Here is a 14,288-nt window from a genome sequence, read left to right as displayed (position 1 = left end):
TGATGGGTATATGGGCACGGGACTATGGGATGGAGGATATGTGATGGGTATATGGGCACGGGACTATGGGATGGAGGATATGTGTGATGGGTATATGGGCACCGGACTATGGGATGGAGGATATGTATGATGGGTATATGGGCACTGGACTATGGGATGGAGGATATGTATGATGGGTATATGGGCACTGGACTATGGGATGGAGGATATGTATGATGGGTATATGGGCACGGGACTATGGGATGGAGGATATGTGATGGGTATATGGGCACTGGACTATGGGATGGAGGATATGTATGATGGGTATATGGGCACGGGACTATGGGATGGAGGATATGTGTGATGGGTATATGGGCACTGGACTATGGGATGGAGGATATGTGTGATGGGTATATGGGCACCGGACTATGGGATGGAGGATATGTATGATGGGTATATGGGCACGGGACTATGGGATGGAGGATATGTATGATGGGTATATGGGCACTGGACTATGGGATGGAGGATATGTATGATGGGTATATGGGCACGGGACTATGGGATGGAGGATATGTATGATGGGTATATGGGCACTGGACTATGGGATGGTGGATATGTATGATGGGTATATGGGCACGGGACTATGGGATGGAGGATATGTATGATGGGTATATGGGCACTGGACTATGGGATGGAGGATATGTATGATGGGTATATGGGCACGGGACTATGGGATGGAGGATATGTATGATGGGTATATGGGCACGGGACTATGGGATGGAGGATATGTATGATGGGTATATGGGCACGGGACTATGGGATGGAGGATAATTATCATTTTCTATAACTATCCACAGTTAGTTACTATGCCCGGGCAGCGCCGGGCTCTTCAGCTAGTTTTGAATAAATCTGGTTTTAAGGGGATTTGTATGTTCACTCTACTTTTTGATTCCCATGAGATATTAGCTTTTTGTTTGAACTGTTAATTTGTACACTCAGCGGCAGAACCTTCCTCAGACGACCATTAATGATCTCAGTGACAGCAGACGAGGCTCAGACTCCGGACTGGAGAATCAGGAGGTTGTGATCAGGTCTCCAGCTCTCCACCATCTACCAGGTGTCACTCTTGGAGCTGCAAGGTCAGTGAAGAGGGGTACAGAGCACACGGTACACAGGGGGGGGAGCAGGGCGCACGGTACACAGGGGGGGAGGGGGAGCAGGGCGCACGGTACGCGGGGGGGAGGGGGAGCAGGGCGCACGGTACGCGGGGGGGAGGGGGAGCAGGGCGCACGGTACGCGGGGGGAGGGGGAGCAGGGCGCACGGTACGCGGGGGGAGGGGGAGCAGGGCGCACGGTACGCGGGGGGAGGGGGAGCAGGGCGCACGGTACGCGGGGGGAGGGGGAGCAGGGCGCACGGTACGCGGGGGGAGGGGGAGCAGGGCGCACGGTACGCGGGGGGAGGGGGAGGAGGGCGCACGGTACGCGGGGGGAGGGGGAGCAGGGCGCACGGTACGCGGGGGGAGGGGGAGCAGGGCGCACGGTACGCGGGGGGAGGGGGAGCAGGGCGCACGGTACGCGGGGGGAGGGGGAGCAGGGCGCACGGTACGCGGGGGGAGGGGGAGCAGGGCGCACGGTACGCGGGGGGAGGGGGAGCAGGGCGCACGGTACGCGGGGGGAGGGGGAGCAGGGCGCACGGTACGCGGGGGGAGGGGGAGCAGGGCGCACAGTACGCGGGGGGAGGGGGAGCAGGGCGCACAGTACGCGGGGGGAGGGGGAGCAGGGCGCACAGTACGCGGGGGGAGGGGGAGCAGGGCGCACAGTACGCGGGGGGAGGGGGAGCAGGGCGCACAGTACGCGGGGGGAGGGGGAGCAGGGCGCACAGTACGCGGGGGGAGGGGGAGCAGGGCGCACAGTACGCGGGGGGAGGGGGAGCAGGGCGCACAGTACGCGGGGGGGAGAGGGGGAGCAGGGCGCAAGGCACACAGTACGCGGGGGGGAGAGGGGGAGCAGGGCACACAGTACGCGGGGGGAGGGGGAGCAGGGCACACAGTACGCGGGGGGGAGGGGGAGCAGGGCACACAGTACGCGGGGGGGGAGGGGGAGCAGGGCACACAGTACACGGGTGGGAGGGGGAGCAGGGCACACAGTACGCGGGGGGGAGGGGGAGCAGGGCACACAGTATGCGGGGGGGAGGGGGAGCAGGGCACACAGTACGCGGGGGGGGGCAGTGCACACAGTACGCGGGGGGGGCAGGGCACACAGTACGCGGGGGGGGGGGCAGGGCACACAGTACGCGGGGGGGGGGGGCAGGGCACACAGTACGCGGGGGGGGGGGCAGGGCACACAGTACGCGGGGGGGGGGGCAGGGCACACAGTACGCGGGGGGGGGCAGGGCACACAGTACGCGGGGGGGGAGAGGGGGAGCAGGGCACACAGTACGCGGGGGGGGAGAGGGGGAGCAGGGCACACAGTACGCGGGGGGGAGGGGGAGCAGGGCACACAGTACGCGGGGGGGAGGGGGAGCAGGGCACACAGTACGCGGGGGGGAGGGGGAGCAGGGCACACAGTACGCGGGGGGGAGGGGGAGCAGGGCACACAGTACGCGGGGGGGAGGGGGAGCAGGGCACACAGTACGCGGGGGGGGAGGGGGAGCAGGGCACACAGTACGCGGGGGGGAGGGGGAGCAGGGCACACAGTACGCGGGGGGAGAGGGGGAGCAGGGCACACAGTACGCGGGGGGAGAGGGGAGCAGGGCTCACAGTACGCGGGGGGGAGAGGGGGAGCAGGGCACACAGTACGCGGGGGGGAGAGGGGGAGCAGGGCACACAGTACGCGGGGGGAGAGAGGGAGCAGGGCACACAGTACAGGGGGGGGAGAGGGGGAGCAGGGCACACAGTACGCGGGGGGAAGGGGGAGCAGGGCACACAGTACGCGGGGGGGAAGGGGGAGCAGGGCACACAGTACGAGGGGGGGAGAGGGGGAGCAGGGCACACAGTACGCGGGGGGGAGAGGGGGAGCAGGGCACACAGTACGCGGGGGGGAGGGGGAGCAGGGCCCACAGTACGCGGGGGGGAGGGGGAGCAGGGCCCACAGTACGCGGGGGGGAGGGGGAGCAGGGCCCACAGTACGCGGGGGGGAGGGGGAGCAGGGCCCACAGTACGCGGGGGGGAGGGGGAGCAGGGCCCACAGTACGCGGGGGGGAGGGGGAGCAGGGCCCACAGTACGCGGGGGGGAGGGGGAGCAGGGCCCACAGTACGCGGGGGGGAGGGGGAGCAGGGCCCACAGTACGCGGGGGGGAGGGGGAGCAGGGCCCACAGTACGCGGGGGGGAGGGGGAGCAGGGCCCACAGTACGCGGGGGGGAGGGGGAGCAGGGCCCACAGTACGCGGGGGGGAGGGGGAGCAGGGCCCACAGTACGCGGGGGGGAGGGGGAGCAGGGCCCACAGTACGCGGGGGGGAGGGGGAGCAGGGCCCACAGTACGCGGGGGGGAGGGGGAGCAGGGCCCACAGTACGCGGGGGGGAGGGGGAGCAGGGCCCACAGTACGCGGGGGGGAGGGGGAGCAGGGCCCACAGTACGCGGGGGGGAGGGGGAGCAGGGCCCACAGTACGCGGGGGGGAGGGGGAGCAGGGCCCACAGTACGCGGGGGGGAGGGGGAGCAGGGCCCACAGTACGCGGGGGGGAGGGGGAGCAGGGCCCACAGTACGCGGGGGGGAGGGGGAGCAGGGCCCACAGTACGCGGGGGGGAGGGGGAGCAGGGCAAACAGTAAGCGGGGGGGAGGGGGAGCAGGGCACACAGTACGCGGGGGGGAGGGGGAGCAGGGCACACAGTACGCGGGGGGGAGGGGGAGCAGGGCACACAGTACGCGGGGGGGAGGGGGAGCAGGGCACACAGTACGCGGGGGGGAGGGGGAGCAGGGCACACAGTACGCGGGGGGGGAGGGGGAGCAGGGCACACAGTACGCGGGGGGGAGGGGGAGCAGGGCACACAGTACGCGGGGGGAGGGGGAGCAGGGCACACAGTACGCGGGGGGAGGGGGAGCAGGGCACACAGTACGCGGGGGGGGAGGGGGAGCAGGGCACACAGTACGCGGGGGGGAGGGGGAGCAGGGCAAACAGTACGCGGGGGGGAGGGGGAGCAGGGAACACAGTACGCGGGGGGGAGGGGGAGCAGGGAACACAGTACGCGGGGGGGAGGGGGAGCAGGGCACACAGTACGCGGGGGGAGGGGGAGCAGGGCACACAGTACGCGGGGGGAGGGGGAGCAGGGCACACAGTACGCGGGGGGGAGGGGGAGCAGGGCACACAGTACGCGGGGGGGGGCAGTGCACACAGTACGCGGGGGGGGGCAGTGCACACAGTACGCGGGGGGGGGGCAGGGCACACAGTACGCGGGGGGGGGCAGGGCACACAGTACGCGGGGGGGGGGCAGGGCACACAGTACGCGGGGGGGGGCAGGGCACACAGTACGCGGGGGGGGCAGGGCACACAGTACGCGGGGGGGCAGGGCACACAGTACGCGGGGGGGGCAGGGCACACAGTACGCGGGGGGGGCAGGGCACACAGTACGCGGGGGGGGCAGGGCACACAGTACGCGGGGGGGGCAGGGCACACAGTACGCGGGGGGGGCAGGGCACACAGTACGCGGGGGGGGAGAGGGGGAGCAGGGCACACAGTACGCGGGGGGGGGAGAGGGGGAGCAGGGCACACAGTACGCGGGGGGGAGGGGGAGCAGGGCACACAGTACGCGGGGGGGAGGGGGAGCAGGGCACACAGTACGCGGGGGGGAGGGGGAGCAGGGCACACAGTACGCGGGGGGGAGGGGGAGCAGGGCACACAGTACGCGGGGGGGGAGGGGGAGCAGGGCACACAGTACGCGGGGGGGAGGGGGAGCAGGGCACACAGTACGCGGGGGGGAGGGGGAGCAGGGCACACAGTACGCGGGGGGGAGGGGGAGCAGGGCACACAGTACGCGGGGGGGAGGGGGAGCAGGGCACACAGTACGCGGGGGGGAGGGGGAGCAGGGCACACAGTACGCGGGGGGAGAGGGGAGCAGGGCACACAGTACGCGGGGGGAGAGGGGAGCAGGGCACACAGTACGCGGGGGGAGAGGGGAGCAGGGCACACAGTACGCGGGGGGAGAGGGGAGCAGGGCACACAGTACGCGGGGGGGGGCAGGGCACACAGTACGCGGGGGGGGCAGGGCACACAGTACGCGGGGGGGGCAGGGCACACAGTACGCGGGGGGGGCAGGGCACACAGTACGCGGGGGGGGAGAGGGGGAGCAGGGCACACAGTACGCGGGGGGGGAGAGGGGGAGCAGGGCACACAGTACGCGGGGGGGAGGGGGAGCAGGGCACACAGTACGCGGGGGGGAGGGGGAGCAGGGCACACAGTACGCGGGGGGGAGGGGGAGCAGGGCACACAGTACGCGGGGGGGAGGGGGAGCAGGGCACACAGTACGCGGGGGGGAGGGGGAGCAGGGCACACAGTACGCGGGGGGGAGGGGGAGCAGGGCACACAGTACGCGGGGGGGAGGGGGAGCAGGGCACACAGTACGCGGGGGGGAGGGGGAGCAGGGCACACAGTACGCGGGGGGGAGGGGGAGCAGGGCACACAGTACGCGGGGGGAGAGGGGAGCAGGGCACACAGTACGCGGGGGGAGAGGGGAGCAGGGCACACAGTACGCGGGGGGAGAGGGGAGCAGGGCACACAGTACGCGGGGGGAGAGGGGAGCAGGGCACACAGTACGCGGGGGGAGAGGGGAGCAGGGCACACAGTACGCGGGGGGAGAGGGGAGCAGGGCACACAGTACGCGGGGGGAGAGGGGAGCAGGGCACACAGTACGCGGGGGGAAGAGGGGGAGCAGGGCACACAGTACGCGGGGGGGAGGGGGAGCAGGGCACACAGTACGCGGGGGGAGGGGGAGCAGGGCACACAGTACGCGGGGGGGAGGGGGAGCAGGGCACACAGTACGCGGGGGGGAGGGGGAGCAGGGCACACAGTACGCGGGGGGGAGGGGGAGCAGGGCACACAGTACGCGGGGGGGAGAGGGGGAGCAGGGCACACAGTACGCGGGGGGGAGAGGGGGAGCAGGGCACACAGTACGCGGGGGGGAGTGGGGGAGCAGGGCACACAGTACGCGGGGGGGAGGGGGAGCAGGGCACACAGTACGCGGGGGGGAGGGGGAGCAGGGCACACACTACGCGGGGGGAGAGGGGGAGCAGGGCACACAGTACGCGGGGGGGAGGGGGAGCAGGGCACACAGTACGCGGGGGGGAGGGGGAGCAGGGCACACAGTACGCGGGGGGGGAGGGGGAGCAGGGCACACAGTACGCGGGGGGGAGGGGGAGCAGGGCACACAGTACGCGGGGGGGAGGGGGAGCAGGGCACACAGTACGCGGGGGGAGGGGGAGCAGGGCACACAGTACGCGGGGGGGGAGGGGGAGCAGGGCACACAGTACGCGGGGGGGAGGGGGAGCAGGGCACACAGTACGCGGGGGGGAGGGGGAGCAGGGCACACAGTACGCGGGGGGGAGGGGGAGCAGGGCACACAGTACGCGGGGGGGAGGGGGAGCAGGGCACACAGTACGCGGGGGGGAGGGGGAGCAGGGCACACAGTACGCGGGGGGAGGGGGAGCAGGGCACACAGTACGCGGGGGGAGGGGGAGCAGGGCACACAGTACGCGGGGGGAGGGGGAGCAGGGCACACAGTACGCGGGGGGAGGGGGAGCAGGGCACACAGTACGCGGGGGGAGGGGGAGCAGGGCACACAGTACGCGGGGGGAGGGGGAGCAGGGCACACAGTACGCGGGGGGAGGGGGAGCAGGGCACACAGTACGCGGGGGGAGGGGGAGCAGGGCACACAGTACGCGGGGGGAGGGGGAGCAGGGCACACAGTACGCGGGGGGAGGGGGAGCAGGGCACACAGTACGCGGGGGGAGGGGGAGCAGGGCACACAGTACGCGGGGGGAGGGGGAGCAGGGCGCACAGTACGCGGGGGGAGGGGGAGCAGGGCGCACAGTACGCGGGGGGAGGGGGAGCAGGGCGCACAGTACGCGGGGGGAGGGGGAGCAGGGCGCACAGTACGCGGGGGGAGGGGGAGCAGGGCGCACAGTACGCGGGGGGAGGGGGAGCAGGGCCCACAGTACGCGGGGGGGAGGGGGAGCAGGGCACACAGTACGCGGGGGGGAGGGGGAGCAGGGCACACAGTACGCGGGGGGGAGGGGGAGCAGGGCACACAGTACGCGGGGGGGAGGGGGAGCAGGGCACACAGTACGCGGGGGGGAGGGGGAGCAGGGCACACAGTACGCGGGGGGGGCAGGGCACACAGTACGCGGGGGGGCAGTGCACACAGTACGCGGGGGGGGCAGGGCACACAGTACGCGGGGGGGGCAGGGCACACAGTACGCGGGGGGGGCAGGGCACACAGTACGCGGGGGGGGCAGGGCACACAGTACGCGGGGGGGGCAGGGCACACAGTACGCGGGGGGGGCAGGGCACACAGTACGCGGGGGGGGCAGGGCACACAGTACGCGGGGGGGGCAGGGCACACAGTACGCGGGGGGGGCAGGGCACACAGTACGCGGGGGGGGCAGGGCACACAGTACGCGGGGGGGGCAGGGCACACAGTACGCGGGGGGGGCAGGGCACACAGTACGCGGGGGGGGGCAGGGCACACAGTACGCGGGGGGGGGCAGGGCACACAGTACGCGGGGGGGGGCAGGGCACACAGTACGCGGGGGGGGGCAGGGCACACAGTACGCGGGGGGGGGCAGGGCACACAGTACGCGGGGGGGGGCAGGGCACACAGTACGCGGGGGGGGGCAGGGCACACAGTACGCGGGGGGGGGCAGGGCACACAGTACGCGGGGGGGGGCAGGGCACACAGTACGCGGGGGGGGGCAGGGCACACAGTACGCGGGGGGGGGCAGGGCACACAGTACGCGGGGGGGGGCAGGGCACACAGTACGCGGGGGGGGCAGGGCACACAGTACGCGGGGGGGGGCAGGGCACACAGTACGCGGGGGGGGGCAGGGCACACAGTACGCGGGGGGGCAGGGCACACAGTACGCGGGGGGGCAGGGCACACAGTACGCGGGGGGGCAGGGCACACAGTACGCGGGGGGGCAGGGCACACAGTACGCGGGGGGGGCAGGGCACACAGTACGCGGGGGGGGGAGAGGGGGAGCAGGGCACACAGTACGCGGGGGGGGGAGAGGGGGAGCAGGGCACACAGTACGCGGGGGGGGAGAGGGGAGGGGGAGCAGGGCACACAGTACGCGGGGGGAGGGGGAGCAGGGCACACAGTACGCGGGGGGGAGGGGGAGCAGGGCACACAGTACGCGGGGGGGAGGGGGAGCAGGGCACACAGTACGCGGGGGGGGAGGGGGAGCAGGGCACACAGTACGCGGGGGGGAGGGGGAGCAGGGCACACAGTACGCGGGGGGGAGGGGGAGCAGGGCACACAGTACGCGGGGGGAGGGGGAGCAGGGCACACAGTACGCGGGGGGGAGGGGGAGCAGGGCACACAGTACGCGGGGGGGAGGGGGAGCAGGGCACACAGTACGCGGGGGGGAGGGGGAGCAGGGCACACAGTACGCGGGGGGGAGGGGGAGCAGGGCACACAGTACGCGGGGGGGAGGGGGAGCAGGGCACACAGTACGCGGGGGGGAGGGGGAGCAGGGCACACAGTACGCGGGGGGGAGGGGGAGCAGGGCACACAGTACGCGGGGGGGAGGGGGAGCAGGGCACACAGTACGCGGGGGGGAGGGGGAGCAGGGCACACAGTACGCGGGGGGGAGGGGGAGCAGGGCACACAGTACGCGGGGGGGAGGGGGAGCAGGGCACACAGTACGCGGGGGGAGGGGGAGCAGGGCCCACAGTACGCGGGGGGGAGGGGGAGCAGGGCCCACAGTACGCGGGGGGGAGGGGGAGCAGGGAACACAGTACGCGGGGGGGAGGGGGAGCAGGGCACACAGTACGCGGGGGGGAGGGGGAGCAGGGCACACAGTACGCGGGGGGGAGGGGGAGCAGGGCACACAGTACGCGGGGGGGAGGGGGAGCAGGGCACACAGTACGCGGGGGGGAGAGGGGGAGCAGGGCACACAGTACGCGGGGGGAGAGGGGGAGCAGGGCACACAGTACGCGGGGGGAGAGGGGGAGCAGGGCACACAGTACGCGGGGGGAGAGGGGGAGCAGGGCACACAGTACGCGGGGGGGAGAGGGGGAGCAGGGCACACAGTACGCGGGGGGGAGAGGGGGAGCAGGGCACACAGTACGCGGGGGGGAGAGGGGGAGCAGGGCACACAGTACGCGGGGGGGGAGGGGGAGCAGGGCACACAGTACGCGGGGGGGGGAGGGGGAGCAGGGCACACAGTACGCGGGGGGGAAGGGGGAGCAGGGCACACAGTACGCGGGGGGGAGGGGGAGCAGGGCACACAGTACGCGGGGGGGAGGGGGAGCAGGGCACACAGTACGCGGGGGGGAGGGGGAGCAGGGCACACAGTACGCGGGGGGGAGGGGGAGCAGGGCACACAGTACGCGGGGGGGAGGGGGAGCAGGGCACACAGTACGCGGGGGGGGGAGGGGGAGCAGGGCACACAGTACGCGGGGGGGAGAGGGGGAGCAGGGCACACAGTACGCGGGGGGAGAGGGGGAGCAGGGCACACAGTACGCGGGGGGGGAGGGGGAGCAGGGCACACAGTACGCGGGGGGGAGGGGGAGCAGGGCACACAGTACGCGGGGGGGGAGGGGGAGCAGGGCACACAGTACGCGGGGGGGGAGGGGGAGCAGGGCACACAGTACGCGGGGGGGGAGGGGGAGCAGGGCACACAGTACGCGGGGGGGAGGGGGAGCAGGGCACACAGTACGCGGGGAGGAGGGGGAGCAGGGCACACAGTACGCGGGGAGGAGGGGGAGCAGGGCACACAGTACGCGGGGGGGAGGGGGAGCAGGGCACACAGTACGCGGGGGGGAGGGGGAGCAGGGCACACAGTACGCGGGGGGGGAGGGGGAGCAGGGCACACAGTACGCGGGGGAGAGGGGGAGCAGGGCACACAGTACGCGGGGGAGAGGGGGAGCAGGGCACACAGTACGCGGGGGAGAGGGGGAGCAGGGCACACAGTACGCGGGGGGGAGGGGGAGCAGGGCACACAGTACGCGGGGGAGAGGGGGAGCAGGGCACACAGTACGCGGGGGGGAGGGGGAGCAGGGCACACAGTACGCGGGGGGGAGGGGGAGCAGGGCACACAGTACGCGGGGGGGAGGGGGAGCAGGGCACACAGTACGCGGGGGGGAGGGGGAGCAGGGCACACAGTACGCGGGGGGGAGGGGGAGCAGGGCACACAGTACGCGGGGGGGAGGGGGAGCAGGGCACACAGTACGCGGGGGGGAGGGGGAGCAGGGCACACAGTACGCGGGGGGGAGGGGGAGCAGGGCACACAGTACGCGGGGGGGAGGGGGAGCAGGGCACACAGTACGCGGGGGGGAGGGGGAGCAGGGCACACAGTACGCGGGGGGGAGGGGGAGCAGGGCACACAGTACGCGGGGGGGAGGGGGAGCAGGGCACACAGTACGCGGGGGGGGAGGGGGAGCAGGGCACACAGTACGCGGGGGGGAGGGGGAGCAGGGCACACAGTACGCGGGGGGGAGGGGGAGCAGGGCACACAGTACGCGGGGGGGAGGGGGAGCAGGGCACACAGTACGCGGGGGGGAGGGGGAGCAGGGCACACAGTACGCGGGGGGGAGGGGGAGCAGGGCTAACAGTACGCGGGGGGGAGGGGGAGCAGGGCACACAGTACGCGGGGGGGAGGGGGAGCAGGGCACACAGTACGCGGGGGGGAGGGGGAGCAGGGCACACAGTACGCGGGGGGGAGGGGGAGCAGGGCACACAGTACGCGGGGGGGGAGGGGGAGCAGGGCACACAGTACGCGGGGGGGAGAGGGGGAGCAGGGCACACAGTACGCGGGGGGGAGAGGGGGAGCAGGGCAAACAGTACGCGGGGGGAGAGGGGGAGCAGGGCACACAGTACAGGGGGGGAGAGGGGGAGCAGGGCACACAGTACGCGGGGGGGGAGGGGGAGCAGGGCACACAGTACGCGGGGGGAGAGGGGGAGCAGGGCACACAGTACACGGGGGGGAGGGGGAGCAGGGCACACAGTACGCGGGGGGGAGGGGGAGCAGGGCACACAGTACGCGGGGGGGAGGGGGAGCAGGGCACACAGTACGCGGGGGGGAGGGGGAGCAGGGCACACAGTACGCGGGGGGGAGGGGGAGCAGGGCACACAGTACGCGGGGGGGGGAGGGCGGGGGGGGAGGGGGAGCAGGCACACAGTACGCGGGGGGGGGAGGGGAGCAGGGCACACAGTACGCGGGGGAGAGGGGGAGCAGGGCACACAGTACGCGGGGGGGAGAGGGGGAGCAGGGCACACAGTACGCGGGGGGGAGAGGGGGAGCAGGGCACACAGTACAGGGGGGGAGAGGGGGGAGCAGGGCACACCAGTACGCGGGGGGAGAGGGGGAGCAGGGCACACAGTACAGGGGGGGAGAGGGGGAGCAGGGGCACACAGTACGCGGGGGGGAGAGGGGGAGCAGGGCACACAGTACGCGGGGGGAGAGGGGGAGCAGGGCACACAGTACACGGGGGGAGAGGGGGAGCAGGGCACACAGTACACGGGGGGAGGGGGAGCAGGGCGCACAGTACACGGGGGGAGAGGGGGAGCAGGGCACACAGTACGCGGGGGGGGAGGGGGAGCAGGGCCACACAGTACGCGGGGGGAGAGGGGGAGCAGGGCACACAGTACACGGGGGGAGAGGGGGAGCAGGGCACACAGTACACGGGGGGAGAGGGGGAGCAGGGCACACAGTACAGGGGGGGAGAGGGGGAGCAGGGCACACAGTACGCGGGGGGGGAAGGGGGAGCAGGGCACACAGTACGCGGGGGGGGAAGGGGGAGCAGGGCACACAGTACGCGGGGGGAGAGGGGAGCAGGGCACACAGTACACGGGGGGAGGGGGAGCAGGCGCACAGTACACGGGGGGAGAGGGGGAGCAGGGCACACAGTACACGGGGGGAGGGGGAGCAGGGCACACAGTACACGGGGGGGAGGGGGAGCAGGGCACACAGTACGCGGGGGGGAGGGGGAGCAGGGCACACAGTACGCGGGGGGGAGGGGGAGCAGGGCACACAGTACGCGGGGGGGGAGGGGGAGCAGGGCACACAGTACGCGGGGGGGGAGGGGGAGCAGGGCACACAGTACGCGGGGGGGAGGGGGAGCAGGGCACACAGTACGCGGGGGGGAGGGGGAGCAGGGCACACAGTACGCGGGGGGGAGGGGAGCAGGGCACACAGTACGCGGGGGGGAGGGGGAGCAGGGCACACAGTACGCGGGGGGGAGGGGGAGCAGGGCACACAGTACGCGGGGGGGAGGGGGAGCAGGGCACACAGTACGCGGGGGGGAGGGGGAGCAGGGCACACAGTACGCGGGGGGGAGGGGGAGCAGGGCACACAGTACGCGGGGGGAGAGGGGGGAGCAGGGCACACAGTACGCGGGGGGAGAGGGGGAGCAGGGCACACAGTACGCGGGGGGAGAGGGGGAGCAGGGCACACAAGTACGCGGGGGGAGAGGGGGAGCAGGGCACACAGTACGCGGGGGAGAGGGGGAGCAGGGCACACAGTACGCGGGGGGAGAGGGGGAGCAGGGCACACAGTACGCGGGGGGAGAGGGGGAGCAGGGCACACAGTACGCGGGGGGAGAGGGGGAGCAGGGCACACAGTACGCGGGGGGAGAGGGGGAGCAGGGCACACAGTACGCGGGGGGAGAGGGGGAGCAGGGCACACAGTACGCGGGGGGAGAGGGGGAGCAGGGCACACAGTACGCGGGGGGAGAGGGGGAGCAGGGCACACAGTACGCGGGGGGAGAGGGGGAGCAGGGCACACAGTACGCGGGGGGAGAGGGGGAGCAGGGCACACAGTACGCGGGGGGAGAGGGGGAGCAGGGCACACAGTACGCGGGGGGAGAGGGGGAGCAGGGCACACAGTACGCGGGGGGAGAGGGGGAGCAGGGCACACAGTACGCGGGGGGAGAGGGGGAGCAGGGCACACAGTACGCGGGGGGAGAGGGGGAGCAGGGCACACAGTACGCGGGGGGAGAGGGGGAGCAGGGCGCACAGTACACGGGGGGAGAGGGGGAGCAGGGCGCACAGTACACGGGGGGAGGGGGAGCAGGGCGCACAGTACACGGGGGGAGAGGGGAGCAGGGCGCACAGTACACGGGGGGAGAGGGGAGCAGGGCGCACAGTACACGGGGGGAGAGGGGAGCAGGGCGCACAGTACACGGGGGGAGGGGGAGCAGGGCGCACAGTACACGGGGGGAGGGGGAGCAGGGCACACAGTACGCGGGGGAGAGGGGGAGCAGGGCACACAGTACGCGGGGGGAGAGGGGGAGCAGGGCACACAGTACGCGGGGGGAGAGGGGGAGCAGGGCACACAGTACACGGGGGGAGAGGGGGAGCAGGGCACACAGTACGCGGGGGGGGAAGGGGGAGCAGGGCGCACAGTACACGGGGGGGAGAGGGGAGCAGGGCGCACAGTTACACGGGGGGAGGGGGAGCAGGGCGCACAGTACACGGGGGGAGGGGGAGCAGGGCGCACAGTACACGGGGGGAGGGGGAGCAGGGCGCACAGTACGCGGGGGGAGGGGGAGCAGGGCGCACAGTACGCGGGGGGGAGAGGGAGCAGGGCAAACAGTACGCGGGGGGAGAGGGGGAGCAGGGCACACAGTACAGGGGGGGAGAGGGGGAGCAGGGCACACAGTACGCGGGGGGGGAAGGGGGAGCAGGGCACACAGTACGCGGGGGGGAGGGGGAGCAGGGCACACAGTACACGGGGGGAGGGGGAGCAGGGCGCACAGTACGCGGGGGGAGAGGGGGAGCAGGGCACACAGTACGCGGGGGGAGAGGGGGAGCAGGGCACACAGTACGCGGGGGGGGAAGGGGGAGCAGGGCACACAGTACGCGGGGGGGAGGGGGAGCAGGGCACACAGTACACGGGGGGAGGGGGAGCAGGGCGCACAGTACACGGGGGGAGAGGGGGAGCAGGGCACACAGTACACGGGGGGAGGGGGAGCAGGGCACACAGTACGCGGGGTCTCCCGGTACACACGTTCTCGCGCTCCGCTCACCTCCGGTTTCCTTTTCATGTCGCCGCTGTTGTCAGCTGATCTGTAACCGGAAGTGTCTCGTGTGCGGGGGGCGGGGCCCGTGGTCACACTTCCTGGATGGGCGGGGCTTTAAACGTCATTAACATTTCAA

General features: G+C 72.4%; 1 protein-coding gene across 1 annotated transcript in view; it reads right to left on the bottom strand.

The window, feature by feature from the left end:
- The window catches only part of GDAP2 (ganglioside induced differentiation associated protein 2), an 81,367-nt gene extending 67,081 nt beyond the window's left edge, over positions 1-14,286 (bottom strand). Inside the window, exon 1 of the mRNA XM_073551020.1 lies at positions 14,159-14,286. The gene's annotated coding sequence lies outside the window, so the exon portion shown is untranslated. The remainder of the gene's footprint in view (positions 1-14,158) is intronic.
- Positions 14,287-14,288: the final 2 nt, after the last annotated feature.

This window comes from Dendrobates tinctorius, unplaced genomic scaffold, assembly GCF_039654945.1.
Source record: "Dendrobates tinctorius isolate UK_male_01 unplaced genomic scaffold, ASM3965494v1 ptg000172l, whole genome shotgun sequence".
Taxonomy (NCBI): Eukaryota; Metazoa; Chordata; class Amphibia; order Anura; family Dendrobatidae; genus Dendrobates; species Dendrobates tinctorius.
This window is presented reverse-complemented; position numbering and strand designations above follow the sequence as displayed.